The following is a 15,088-nucleotide window of genomic DNA, read 5'->3' as shown; positions in this document are numbered from 1 at the left end:
CCAAGAACAGCTGTCAAGCACTAGCCCTGCCCACTTCCCACTGTGTAACGTTCGTGGTTGCTCAGTCAAGCGAATGACCTTATAAGCCCACACAGGTCCAATCTGAACTGAAAATTACTAGCAAAAACTTGTTTTCCTTAAGACTTTGCAGTCTAACAGGGAGAAATAATACACTTGGATGGCAAGTGAGTCTAAACGGCTTTTGTTACAGTTCTTTTGAGTATAAAATCTCTCTACATGGAAATAAAAAAGCTCATTGGAAAGATGAGTGCTAGACCCCCACCCTCTCTATCTAAAGCATGCTGTTCAATTTAGCATGTGCTTCACTGAATAAATAACACTCCCAGCCATGATGCTCTCCCTCCAATATGCTTAAGTATTGATAGATTGCATCGCTCCATACTAAGTCTGTCTAGAACTTGTGACATTTGCCCAGTGATTTGGTAAATGAACTTGGAATGTTTGACCCATGCAGCTGAGTTTTCGCCTTATTTAGACTGAATGGACAAGATCCTTTGTTGTACCCAAAACATCTGACAGATACGGCTAACCTTTTCAGCCAGCTCCTCTGGGTATTTAGCTAAGAGGAAAGCGACACTCCATGATGATTACTGAATCTCACATCTCTTCTGCATATACACATATAACTATGTACTCTGCGGGAATCTGTGATACAGGCAAGTTGGCAACTGAAGGACCTTCTCCCAGACTGCTTTCTGATTTATGTAGACCTGCCACAGAGTGACTGATGCAAGTGAAAGAAATCTGTTTAGGACTTAAAAAACATGAAACTTGACAGACCTTCAAAGTAAGTCAGATTCAGCTATTTCATGTTTTATCTTTTCCTGTGATGTATCTCTAAAATGAGATTGGCTAACGTGGTCAGGGGCAGCGGGAGGGATAAGTGGGCGCAGGGTTTGGCCACAGTCTCCTAGGAGGGGTCTCCTACTCCTCACCTCCGAATCTCTGCTCCAGCAATACATTTATCACTATGCTTTGATCTTGGCTGACATTTTTAACTTAGTAACATACTCCAAGACAATCTCAAGGCTGTAAAATTACATTACTCAACACAAGAAATACCTCTTAGCAACTGTCCTGCTTTGGGCTTTCGAGATACATTTCTGTATCTCAACAGGGCAATCTTGATGTTCTTTCTCAAGCTTAGATGGAAGCCAAGACATTGATGATGTGCCCCATCTTACCAACCACCAGAATGCAGAGATTTTGCCGGAAAAATACTTAAAATATACTCACTAAACATTCGAGGGATCTCCTACACTGATAGGGGGTGCCCAGTCAGTATCAGCGAGACAGCTGCAGAAAAATTCTGGATCAAGTCTTCAGGACTTTCACAATTTTCCAGTAACTCTGATCTTTTTCTATTTCCCACAGATATACACGCATCATCCTCCCAAACCTATCATGACCCAATGTCGTGGTTTAACCCCAGCCAGCAACTAAACACCACGCAGCCGCTCACTCACTCCCCCCCACGCAGTGGGATGGGGGAGAAAATCAGGAAAAGAAGCAAAACCCGTGGGTTGAGATAAGAGCGGTTTAATAGAACAGAAAAGAAGAAACTAATAATGATAATGATAACACTAATAAAATGACAACAGCAATAATGAAAGGATTGGAATGTACAAATGATGTGCAGTGCAATTGCTCACCACCCGCCGACCGACACCCAGCCAGTCCCCGAGCAGCGAATCCCTGCCCCCCACTTCCCCGTTCCTATACTGGATGGGACGTCACATGGTATGGAATACACCGTTGGCCAGTTTGGGTCAGGTGCCCTGGCTGTGTCCTGTGCCAACTTCTTGTGCCCCTCCAGCTTTCTCACTGGCTGGGCATGAGAAGCTGAAAAATCCTTGACATTAGTCTAAACACTACTGAGCAACAACTGAAAACATCAGTGTTATCAACATTCTTCGCTCTGAACTCAAAACATAGCACCGTACCAGCTACTAGGAAGACAGTTAACTCTATCCCAGCTGAAACCAGGACACCCAAGCAGAAAATCAGAAACAACCCATGTTCTGTGACTCAGAGTACTAAAAGACAGCTTTTGCTTTCTTCCATTAAGAAGTTTGTGCTACCTAGTCTTTTCTAGTAAAGATTATAGTTAAGGGCTCTGAATTAGTAATCTCTCTTGCATGCTTAACTATTCTGCAAGAAAGATAACATCTCCTTGATTTTTGAGCTGGCATTACTGAACCCTCTAAGGCTATGCTATGCACAAGGGCTGGTGGAGGTGAAGAGGCAGCTAGAAGAGCAGCGTGACAGCAGGCTACAGCAGTACAATTCCCAGCTAGTGAGTGTCAAGGTTTCTATCACATCGTTAACGTGGGTATAGCGATCATCAGCAATATCTTCCATTTGCAATAATCCATCTGGGCCATAAATTGTCCATAATGTGGTTGAATTAGCACCACATTCAGAAGCCTACTTCCAGGGTTTAGTACGTTATATCTCAACACTAATACTGCCTTCTGACTTGGTGGAGATTTTGTGTTCAGCAGATCTTGTTGGTACCAGGAATAATTAAAGTGCTATAGGTATTAGTTACCATTCCCAATAAGTTGGCTGGTGTATTAAAATATCACAACCAAAGTTCAAGTGAACTTATACATCCTGTAGCTACATGGGAGATGATGTCAAAGGAAAAGGTATTCTTCTGTTTTACTAGTTTAACTTACTTTGTCCTTGTTCCCCATGAATTAGAAATCCACTGAGTGGAAGAACATCTCCCAAAATGAAATAGGGAGTATGATTTGTTCATCTTCCTATTCTTTCAAATGCTATTTCATGTAAAAACCTCAAAAAAACTTCACTTAGGCTTGTTCAGCATTTTTTTTGACACCAGTATGACGCTATTACTACTGCAGCATCTATGTGTATACCTCTGTGTACACTCGATACACCCTGCTATGAAGTCCCCTTATGAATTATCTGCCAACAAAAAGGACAGTAGAGAAGATATTCTTGAGAATTAGTGGCCTTGAATGTAGCCCCACAAAACTGCCCACGGGTATTACAAGAATGCTGGCATGAACAAATTTGCAAATGCAAAGTAATCTCTTATGAAGTCTTAGCTACAAAATAAAGCTTCCCTTTCTCCTATCTCTCTGCCCTTTTTTCAAGCTTTGTTTTCCCTCTTCTTTCCTCAGAACGAGAGAGAAACCGAAGGAGAAATCAGCTGCAGCAGCAAGAGTAACAACATATCTACCGTCTACCCAGAGCCAGCTCCCCTTGGGGTGAGGCCAGCACTGCTTTCCATAGGGAAATGTAATTCTCTCCTCCAAGCATCAGAATCTTACCCCATAACTCCTATGTTTGGCTGCAGCTTTTTTTTTTTTTTTAATAATAGAGCATATTTTTTACATCACAAGTATTGTTTATGTCTGTGGAACAGCCTCTTTATGTTTTGTTTTTCTGATGCTGTAGATGTACATCAAACATCGTAATGAAAGAAGCCATCCATGAGGTGCACTGCACCATAGATAGATTATGTAAATATTTTTAATGATCTACCAAGCAAATAACAAATTTAAGAGAAATATAATTATCTTTAAATCCTGTGCATAGTAAATGTTTGCTTTTAATCCTTTACATAACCTTATTAAAAATTTAAAGATGGATACATTCTCCCACTGAATCTGACAAACATCTGGTTTACAATAGAGTCATGTGATGAAATTCCATCCAGAATCACATTTGCTCTTCAGTATGTTTTCTGCCACTATCATTCATAACACAGAACTTCTATGTTTTGTCTGGGATATAAGACAGTACAAGGATATGTTTTTTTATTAGGAATAATGCACAGTCCTCTCCCTTATAGAATTTAAATCTGCTATCTATGGGTAGGTATAGTCAAATATATTGATAGTCTCCCTTGTGCGTTCTGCTGACACTTGGGTTTAATTGTAGTGAACTTTGAATTCCTATCTTAAGGTCAGTTATTAACTATTGATGGATTCTCCTTTTCTCCATTTAATGCTAAAGTATTCATACTAACCAAGATAGATGGGAATGCTGGAGAAATTTTTCAAAGCCATTGCTGTGCAAGATACCCTTACACTCTTCCTCTGTGACAAACAGAGAGGCCTTTTCTAAAGGTGGTGATCACTCATGTTCAGCTTAAAAAAGAAAACACACCACAACACTGTGCTGCTGACCCCTCGCCACTTTTTTTTCTCCTGGTACTATCTTCCTGGAAACAAAAGGTCCTATATGCTGCTGTTAGGAGAAAAGAAAATAAAATTTCCTCAGGCACAATCTTGGATACCAACCTTGAAACCAAATGGGGTCAGAATGCAAAGGAGCAACCATGGCACTGCACACCACCCAGCCGGGCTGACAAACAACTCTGCTCCTTTGGGCTTCCCAGGAGGAAAAAGAGTGCCCCTCAGAGATTTATAAACACATACATAATAAATGGGAGGCTGAAGTTTAAACTGTTATGCAGCATTCTCTACTCCGCTTCCGAAGTCCTCTGTGATTTAAAGAGCTGACATTTACTGTGTGCAGGCCTATTATTCAGAATGACTGTTTGTGTATAGACAATATTTTAAAATGGCTTGCTGTAGATGAAAAATTCTTATTAAGTCAGAAAAACAGTTTAAGTAGGTAACACTCTCCCAGTTTAGACTGCTATAAGTCTCGCTGACCCGCTGTAGGGAAGGCAACAGGGGCAGCCAAGCCTGTTGACACATGGGGAGACTGTGGGCCCAGCCCCATGGGTGCTCGGCCCATGTGCACATGGCACCAGCCAAGGCTGCAGTCACCTTCCTGTCTTCTGTCAAGCAATGGACACAAAGAGGTTCAGTGCCACTATTACACATTTAAACTTCCCTCTATCACATAAACTTTGACCAGTGCTGGAGCTACGAAGTATTTCCCTCCCCTGAAGCCAGTGGCACAACTCATACTGATGTCCTCCATGGTCCTTGAAAGAGTTTGGGTAACCAACACTTGGCACCAGCCAGGCAAGCAAAGCCCTGAGACTTACCAGCCTGGACATACCCTTTTCTCTCACCACGTTGGTAGGTGAGCCCAGCCTTCTCCAACCTGTTGCCTTATGCCACAGTCCTGGTGGCAATCAAGCAGGACATATTTCTGAGGTATCCTCCCTGCACTGAGCCTACTGCTGCAGGGGACAGAAATCTGCCAGGAACCACCAGACGTTCCTCCAGCAAAACAAATGACTAACCAGAAGTAAAGCATACACATAGGGTTTTGATTTTACATTGTAGTAATTACAAAATACTCCTAGCAGACTTAATACTTTGTCTTTGTACAACATACCAGTAGATCTCAACGTACCTTTCAAAGCACATACACACAGTTGCACTTTTCTTCAGTCAGCTCACCACTTGCACACCATCCAGACCTGAAAGTACAATCTTTTATTTGTATATACATTTTACAAGTATTTTTACAACCAAGAAATTCAGACATAACTGAGGAACAACAAAAACAGTGATATCTGACCCTACCACTACTGACAAGACTGGCCACATCTCTCCAGCATGTAAATTATTCTACACAAAAGACCCCATTGCACATTATTTTACTGTCATTATATTTTATAATAATCCCCAGTTCAGAGAGTATTTCATATGTAGTATACAGACCTGGCTAAATACAGCTGGGCTTAGATTTTTCAGGGTGGTATATATTGATCTGGTAGAGAAAATCATCCTTCTCGAAGTTTGTGCACTACAATACACACCTTAATGTTTATGCCTTCTGTGAGATATAAGTGTAGACTTAAATAGGGGGTTATAAACGGGGGACTTTGACCCCAAACTTCACATTCAGACTTCTATGACAAGATTTTTAGAGGCAGCAAGTACTGCTGTTGTCCACTGACATCAACTGAAAGAAAAAGCTATCACACTTCTGAGAAATCAGCACGCAAGGCTGCAAAATGGACACAGTGAACACAGAGCCAAATTTTGGAAGTAGAAAAATCCGGGTTTGAACCAGCATTTGGCAGCAAGAGTGATACAAATATGCAGTGAGCACACTAAGGTACTTGCAGGCTTTAAAAGCAGCAGCTCCACCTCCTATATTGCTCAGTCATTAGTCCCATCCCTTATGTTTTGGCCCAACCTATCCACCATTCCCGTGGCCAACTCCCTGGCAAGGACCAGGTATTTTCATAGATCAAGGACCATTCCCAATAGGCAGCCTCCATGTGACCATCTTAATTTTGAAGGCAAAAGTGTATAACAATATGCAAGTGGGCAGCTCTGTTCCCAAGAGCCTCAATGCCACAGAATGGTCCCTGACATGTTTAATTTCCTAACATACAGATATATATATATTTTGCTGAAGAGGTTGGTACACCTTGGAAACAACAGGAAAACCTATGGGAAAAGCAACATTATAATAAATGGGCTTCTGGCAATCAGTTTAATCCTCTCTTTTCTTTAATTTCTTGTACTGCAGAACAAAAGTCTAAATGAAAATCCCAAGCTACCATTTTACAAAGCAACCACTAGAAAAATTCTTAACAATTAAAACAGAAAAAGAAATTACAGACAAACTGTGACTCCTAATATACTTTTCTGTGAATGGGTTGAACTGACTAATCAGCAGCAGCTGATCAAGCAGCAATTTAATCTTAGCTAAGGCCTGTGAAAAATCAGCAGACAAAAAGTAGAGAGCAGACAAATGTTACAAGATTTATCCTTCTATCCAAGAATTTCAAATTAGAAATGGAAAAATATTTGCTTTCTCCCCTTTATAAATCACACACTTTGATATGTACTATTTTTAAATACTGTCTATGAAATATTAGTACTTCAAAACAGATTTAGTAGGTTTTAGCGGTTTCTACTGAATAGATAATTTATGAGAACTTTTGGCTTCTTTAGTTTCATTAAAAGTGTGGAATATAATACTATTTGTGCATCAAGAAACAGTGTATTACCCAAGTGTTGGCAGTCATTCCTATAAAACACATACCTCTTGATCATCTGGTTCAGGCATTTTTCCTACTTGCAAAGTCTGCATCTTACTGGGGTTTTTTTACCCCAGTTAAGCCAGTTTTATTTAAAGCATAATACTGTACATGTAACTTGGACTTTCTTATTGATCTCTTTGAAGGCAATTTTTCTGGAAAAGGAAAAAGAATGCACATAATGCACAGTCCTTCAAGAAAAGATCCTCTGTAAAAACAGAAAATTCAGTTTTCATTAAAAACCAGGATGATGAAGGATAGAAAGCAAGCAAGAACCTCTTTGTCTTTGCATCTGCCACGTACAAGGTGCAAGCTGCAGCACAAAGAGAATCATTTTGTGATGGGTGGCTATTCCCTAGTTCAGGCCATCATGTTTACTATGCATGGCTAAATTTCATAGCCGACTATTTGCAACCTTTTCCTGTCCCAGTTCTGGTTTATTCCAATATGTGGGCCTGCAGCATGCAACAAGGCCAAGTGACTCATTGAAGTCTTGGTGCGACTCATCTTCATGCAGAGAGAGAGTATTCTAGGAACATTTTACATGTTTGGCTTGTTCACTGTTCAATTGAATTGTTTTACTTTTGTGGGAAGATGAAAAGAACCTGAGGTATGACACAGAAACCTTCTTTCTGTGCTAAATATTAAAAACCCCCCAAATTCTAACTAATATTCTCAGCCTTTTCATAGTATCAAGGGGGTATATAAAAGTCCAATGAAGCCCATAGAAACTGCTTGTCAGTCTAGGGAAATCAGGATCAGGCCTCAGCTTTTTGCAGCAGTGAAGTGAATAGAAAAGGTCCTAACAACTTCATCAGGACTTGGATTTAGCCCTGGCAGGAAACACAGCCATAAAATCATAAATTCAACGTATGAAATTCCAAGTGAGTATATTTGGTTGAAGGAGGTGAGGACTGGAAATGTGCAGAGAGAAAAAAGTCCAAACCCAACTGTCTACAGCTGTTAAAAAATAAGCCAGTGTCATGTTGGTAACCCTTTAAAATAATGGTCTAATCATTATTAATTCCTTTGATATTTAATGTAATAACATTAATCATGATGAACTCATTTGGTATTAATATGAATGTCAGACATACCTCTGCACATACATGCACATCATTTTGGGATTAGCTCTTCGCTGTATAATTCTTTTTGTATCCATCAGAAAGTGCTGAGGATAGGTTTTTTGTGACTGACACAGCTGATTACAAGCACTACTTATATACAACCGTGCTTTGTATTTCCACACACGTTTGAGAGCATCTCTAAGTGCCTGGTGTTCTGGGGTAAGCAATTACAGCACCTGGAGGTGGGAGGCAGAGCGTGGAAGAGAAGCCATTGGTATAGGTTGCATGAAACTTCAGGATGTTTTTGCTCTTCGCTGCCATTTTCTACGTGCTACAAGTGCTGATGACTGTTCTGAGCCAGACCCGCTGTTGACATGAGCTGACATTGTAATATTGAAGCTAACTGACAGTAACTGAGGATCTGGACCACTAACAAGTTTTGTTGGTCAAGAGTGACCACTATCACTGTGGGTTGGTGGTTTGTAATAATCAGATAAAGAAAGTCTGAAGACATTATCTGGATGATGCTTCCAGAGAAGGTACTTTCTAGACTGCCTACTGGAAGTGCCCAGGATCTACAAAAAACATTAGTCTCATGCTTACTTTTCTGGCAGACAAAGTAAGATAATGATATTAAATAACAGGGTGTGGAAGAAATAGCTATCCTATGGAAGCTAACTGTGGCAAAAAAAGATGCACCCCAAACCGTGTAATCAAGGAAATGTCATCTAACCTTCGTTATTTCTAATTAACATGTATTTTCAATTTTATTGAAATTTATAGTGTTTTATGCCAGCATAACTCATACAAATGCCTCATTACAGCATTCCCATCCACTCCAATAAATATGTCCATTTTCTGCCTTTTGCTCGTTTCTGAATAGCTTGGCATGCTGTTAGTTAAAATTCACTCTTTTAAAGCACAATATCCATTTAGCTTCTATCCTCTGAACTTTATTCATTCATTATTAACACTGAAAGCCAAAGTGCATGAGAGAAGTTCAGTCCTATCGGCATTTCGGATGAAAGTAATGTCTCGGTATATTAGCGGTACACAGCACTATCATACATAAAATGCTGCCCAGTCCTTCAACAAAGCAGCCGTATCCCAGTGCCTAATAGGATCACTTACTTCAAATGTGACACCACCTTCTTTGAAATATTTGTTTAGATTTCATAAACATATGAAGGTTCTCAAACTCAAACAAAACCTCCAGCCTCCAGCCCAAGCTCTGATTCTAAAGAGCTTTCTGTTCAATAAATCAGAGCCTGAACCAGGATTTTTTTTTTCCTCTGGCTTGCCTTTTTTTTTTTTTTTGGATAAAAATAAATGTCATCTGGTTTTGACTGCAGATAATGAATCATATTAAGAATTTTAAAAGCACTATTCTCTTTTTTTGAGACCTAATTTCAGACCTATTAACACTTTAATATGAAACAGAAGCCCATCATTTCATTAGAAAAAGAATAAGGCCCTTCTTGTACCATATGTTGTTTCTTCCTTTATAAAAAATCCTTTTGAAATCCTAGATTGGGCAGCATCAGAGCAGAATGTAGATCTTGCACAAAGACAACGTATAGGTGAGCAGACCTCACATCAGGGAAATTAACTATTTGAAGCAAAATTACAGGTTTCTGGCAATCTCTCCTTCACAATCCTTACAATAATAAACGATCCAACTTAAAAAATGAATGACTGCAACACAAAAAAAAATCCTGGTGGGGGCGACCCAAAACATGTGAAATGCTAGCATGTCATCTCCACAAACTTGCCTATGATTACACCAAGGACAAACAGCTGCTTCTTGCAAGTGCTTTTTGGCACTTTAGATATTTATTAAATAAAGAAAATTATAGCTGTCCCTTTTCAATATTTAGATTTAAAAAATGAGAATGCCTTTAAAACACACAGAACATGAATGCAAGAGCTGGTGTGATAGCAGAGAACCTTATTGCACATAATTAACAGACACATAATGTCTGGTTACTAGTAATTTCCTTCTAGCTGAGTAAGGAAATAATTTAATCATGTTGATCAAATGAATCCCATGAGCCCAGCATAACATTATGCTCCCCCCCCCCCAAAATCTGCATTAACTGATAAGAGTCTACTTGGTGAAATCACGGAACCCAACCTTGTTTAGATATCCTTAATAATACCTGAAATATGGGCATGATTTTAGTAATTGGTTTAATCAAGTATTTCAGTAAAATCTCTTCTAATTCCTGGTGCTGACCGCAAAAAGAAAAAGCAGGGACAAGGAAGAAAGGAATAACTTAGCACGTTCTTTATTTGGAATAGAAGCAAAATATTTTTTAAAGCTGCACGTTCCATGTTGCTCTGTTACAACGAGGAAGGTTTTTCTATAAAGACATGCAAAAAAAAAAAAAAAAATTAAGCCCCTTAAATACTTGGGTGTTAAGCAGCTAACTGTAATTTACTATTATTCTCTTCCCCTCACTCCCAAAATATCTCCAGGTGCAACTCAGAAATATGCAGGTAGAATTTTCTTTTTTTTTCCCCTCTAAACTATCATTTTATTTGATAATACATCATTTGCCTTGTCATTCCAGGGTTTCGTAGTAAAACCTTTTGTGGGATTCTGCTATTGTTCTCTTTGAACTACTTAGAAAAAGCACTGAACTACCTTCTGTGCTATCTCAGGTAGTTTCCTGTAATGAGGTGATATAATTTAACACTTACCATAATACATTTTATCCATCTATTGTTTGCTAAATAATTCCTGCAATAACACTTTTATTCTTTCCATAATTCTTTAGGGTAATGCTGGAGGAATAATATTTTTACTGCAGTGATTGATGTCGGATTCTCCAGCATGAATAGACCCCACGAACACAGGTTATTGATAAGCATAAAAAAAAGCTGTATGAAAAGAATATCAGGGATCAAAGGGTTAATACCATTTTATGAGGTTGTAAAAATCTACCTCAAGAATCTTGTGTTAGCAATATTCTTTGTGTAAGATGTATGTTATTAAAACAAGTAGCAGCATCTGAATTAAAGTGACAGTATGATGGATGACTAGTGAAGTGGAATCAGAGTCGTTTGCAGCATTTTGGGCTAGATATGGGAATTCTGCCTCAGAGGTAGGGCGCTTGGCAGACACATTGATTCCAGGCTGACGCATGTTCATAAATATGCCCCTAGAGAGGTGTGGCCTAGCAGAATTTACAAAATTATGTTCATGAATTATTTAACATTTATTTATGGATGCTATATTTAAACAGCATTTGCAAAGGCGAATGGACCATAGCATACATAGTGATCATCAGATAATGCAAATCCTGCACAAGACTGAGACAGTTTGCATACTTCACGGAGAGGCTAAGTCTAGCAGAACTACGTAAGTGATATGCCAGTGTTGTGGCTTTACACACCACAGTCTGCTGCACCCCAGAGAGACTGACAATTCCAGGAAATACCTGACAAGTTGGCAGTTACGACCTCTGCAAAAGGGATCTCCTCAGACAAAGATACCACAGTGCTGGTGGAGACTCCTCCTTTAATAAACAGACTCCAAACTTGCTTCTGCAACCACTGTGCCCAAGAGCCTGCTCACAGAACAGGCAGTGAACAAGCTGTCGTTGACTGCTGTATGGCCCCACTGATCTTGGTATCAGGCCACTCGATATTACTACCTCAAGACCGGAGGTGTAAACTTAAGCACTTTTAAGCCTAAAATGCAAAAGTTAGGCTGCACAGGAAAATCCCAGCCTCATCCATCATGCACATATGTAACTCACAACCTTTTATTATGTGATCAAGTTCTCTCTCAATTAATACCACAGATTTTTCTGTGCTAGATGCACACAAACTGCTCAACACACTTGGAAAGCACAAGATGAATCCATACTGCACACAGTGAAACAAAGCTATAGCAAAAATTAAAGACGAAATGTCATGAAACGAAACAGAGTCTCAAGGTAAAGTGGTGTATCTCACTCTGGAAGGGATTACCTTTGAAGGAAAGGAAATCTTTCATTTAGCACTGCACTGCTAGTTTACCATTTACCCTCTATTTACACTCTATTATACTCTTCCATTGTGTCATTTCTTGATCTTCAAAAACCATAATTTTACATTTAATTTTCACTGTAGGGGATATGAACAACACTGTCATGTGGAAAACCTGTTTTGTTTTGTCTTTTCTTTCTTTCTAGTCCAAAGTGGTTGGTTTACAATGCTAGATTCCTGCAGAGAGCAAGGAGCGATACCCGCAGTGCCTCTGCAAGAGCTATAAACTGGAGATGTACCAGGCTATAAATGGTCCCTCTTGCTCCAGAGAGGTATTTATTAGGTGATGGTATGTATCAAAGATGAGTGTACAAAGCAAGCGTCTTCTTCCCTTACACCCTTTTTCTCTCCTTGTTGCTGCAGCAAGTAAGTAGCTTCATGTGCTTTCATCCCCTGTCCACACAGACCAACAAGGTCAGGGCAGATGGCAGGCAAAGCTCGCTATTGCCACAACCACTTGTGCTAATATGGCTGCATGGCGGACACCACTGTCTAGCTCCATGCAGGTGTAGGCACTTTAACGTTCCTCTAACAGGGCTGGTGACGGGGCGATTTCTTTGGAAAACTTTCTTCACTGGCATTTTCCTGAAGTAAACTCCCTAGGAATACAGTTTTTCACTGCTTAGGAACTTAAGGTCTTAGGAAGGTCATCCTGTTCATGGGATGCTCTGAAAAGGGATCATCTTTACCCAGCCATTCAATAAAAGTTCTCAGAGCCTGCAATTCTTCAGCCTCCTGGAGCCCTTAACAGTCCACACTGTCAGGATGTGCTCCCCATTATCTAATTTATTCTTATTTGCTGCAGTCTAATCCCACTACTTTTTCTTCTGTGTCAAGGAGACACAGGAAAAGTGATTCCTTTTCTCTGTGCAGCCTCCCTTTATATATTCAATGCCTGTGATCATGCACCCTCAGCCTTTTTTACTCTAAACAACCCTAACATGTTCAGTCTGTCTTCAAAGGCCACATTTGGCAAACCTCCGATCAGTCTCCTTGCTCCCTTTGCAACCTCTCCCACTGGTGCACATTTTTCTCCTTATCACATCTAAAAGTGAGCATGCCACCAGAGCCACAGTCTCACCAATGCTTCGCAAAGGAGATGAATGCCCTTCATCACCTCAAAATGCATGCCATCCTCCCTGCCCTCAACATGGTTGTTTTTTCCCTCCAAAGCAGGTTTGTGTTCAGCTACTCATCTGCTGAAGTCCTCTCAAAGTCCTCATAACACAGGCGCTTCCTGGCTTGTGTTTGTCAGAGTATTCATTTCCACCTGTGCTCAGAGCTTGGCATTTGGTCTCACTGAATGCACTGTATCTTCTTCAAGCCATTTCTCCTATTCATCAAGGTAATTTTGAATTCTAATCCTGTCCAACAACATGCCTGCAGACCCTCCCAGCTTGGCATCATTTGCAAATTTAGTAAGTTTAATATCCATTTCATTATCCAAATCATTAATGCAAATGTGGAAAGGGTCCTAGACAAAACTTATTCAGTACATCCTTCCAGGCTGACAATGAGCCACTGGTAGCTAGCCTGAGTGGTTATTTTTCTAACTTGCTTTGCACCCACATGAAAGTGGTTTCCCCTAAACTAGATTTCTTATGGGAATAGTTCACGATAATGTTTTGTATATCTGCCTCTTAAAGTTCAGGATAAAGGTTGACCGAAAGTTGGATTTGCTGAGCTAATGGACGTCCAGCACATCTTTTCCCAGAAGAAATGGAAGAGTAAGAGAAAACAAAAAGTAAGAAAACTAGCATCATATTCAGCACAATTATACCTTCTAGCTTTTGTTTCACATCCAGTCTAGACGAAATCCATGTGCTTCAGATCTATAGTTTCAAGTTATAGGAGAGATAGGCTGCCCTTTGAAACTATGAAACTTTAGGTTTCTCTGAAGAAAGAGATTCCCTTCATTCTTCTCATCATCACTAGCATCACCTTTTGCTCATCCCCAGTGGAAGTAAAGAAACACAACTCACAGCCACTGTTCTGGTGTCCCTCTCAAACGCTGAGTCCCCTCCAAAGGCACAGTTGCAATGCCATCACGTGCTGCCTCCATGGATGTAGGTTGCAAATGAACAGCAACAAAACCACCATCAGAAGGCTACAGCACATCCTCTGCCTGCCCATAAGTGATCACTTTTCAGTGGGAGGACATGGCTTCGCTTGTTTCAACTCCGAACAGTAAGAATGGCTTGACTAACTGTCCATCCAAAACCCTTGTAAACCTGATATGAAATAGGGAAACATTTCTCCCCTTAAAGGAACATTTCAGGCAACACTGTTTTCTCTGCTGCATAAGAAACACGTGTTTCTGTTGAGGATTACACCACAATTTTCTCCAATTACCTTACTTTGGGAATTGATTTATCAAATGCGAACAACTTTCCCACCAGAGACCTCAGAAACCATACAAATTTTCACTCTGTTTCATTAAGGTTTTATTCTAATACCATATAACTTTTCAGCTCCCAAAGATGGTGTTAAAACAAAACCAAGCAAACCATGTTCTGCATGTAACTTTCCTATGCCAACATGAAGGACTCATCAGCCATACTCTTGCTGCTTGTACTAACTGCACAGTATCAAATGGCACTTTCGGCAGCAAGCACGAACTTAAAATTTGGGTTTGGGTTTTAGGTTTTCAAATTTTGGTTAAAGTGTATTAATTTATGATTTCATTATTTTAAACAAGACAAACTGCTGGCTCTGTTCTCTGCGTCAATTTCTTTAATTAAGTACAATATTCTCCAGTTCTCTGATGATCCTGTCCCAACCAGCAGCTCCAAATCTCGACTTTCCCAAAGTTTAGGGACGTCTCAGTGTGGCCAACCCAAGCTTGGAACACTATCCAGAAGTTATTTGAGGCAATCTATTTTGATTTTCCAGCATATTTTTCCTCTGCTGCATCCCCTTTTCATCTGGAAGCAACTCCTGTCTCTTTTCTAATTGATGAGGTGAACTGGTATGAGTGAGCTTATGATTCCTGCTCTTTGCTTGAGTGGCA

The sequence above is a fragment of the Harpia harpyja genome, chromosome 4, assembly GCF_026419915.1.
Source record: "Harpia harpyja isolate bHarHar1 chromosome 4, bHarHar1 primary haplotype, whole genome shotgun sequence".
NCBI lineage: Eukaryota > Metazoa > Chordata > Aves > Accipitriformes > Accipitridae > Harpia > Harpia harpyja.
This window is presented reverse-complemented; position numbering follows the sequence as displayed.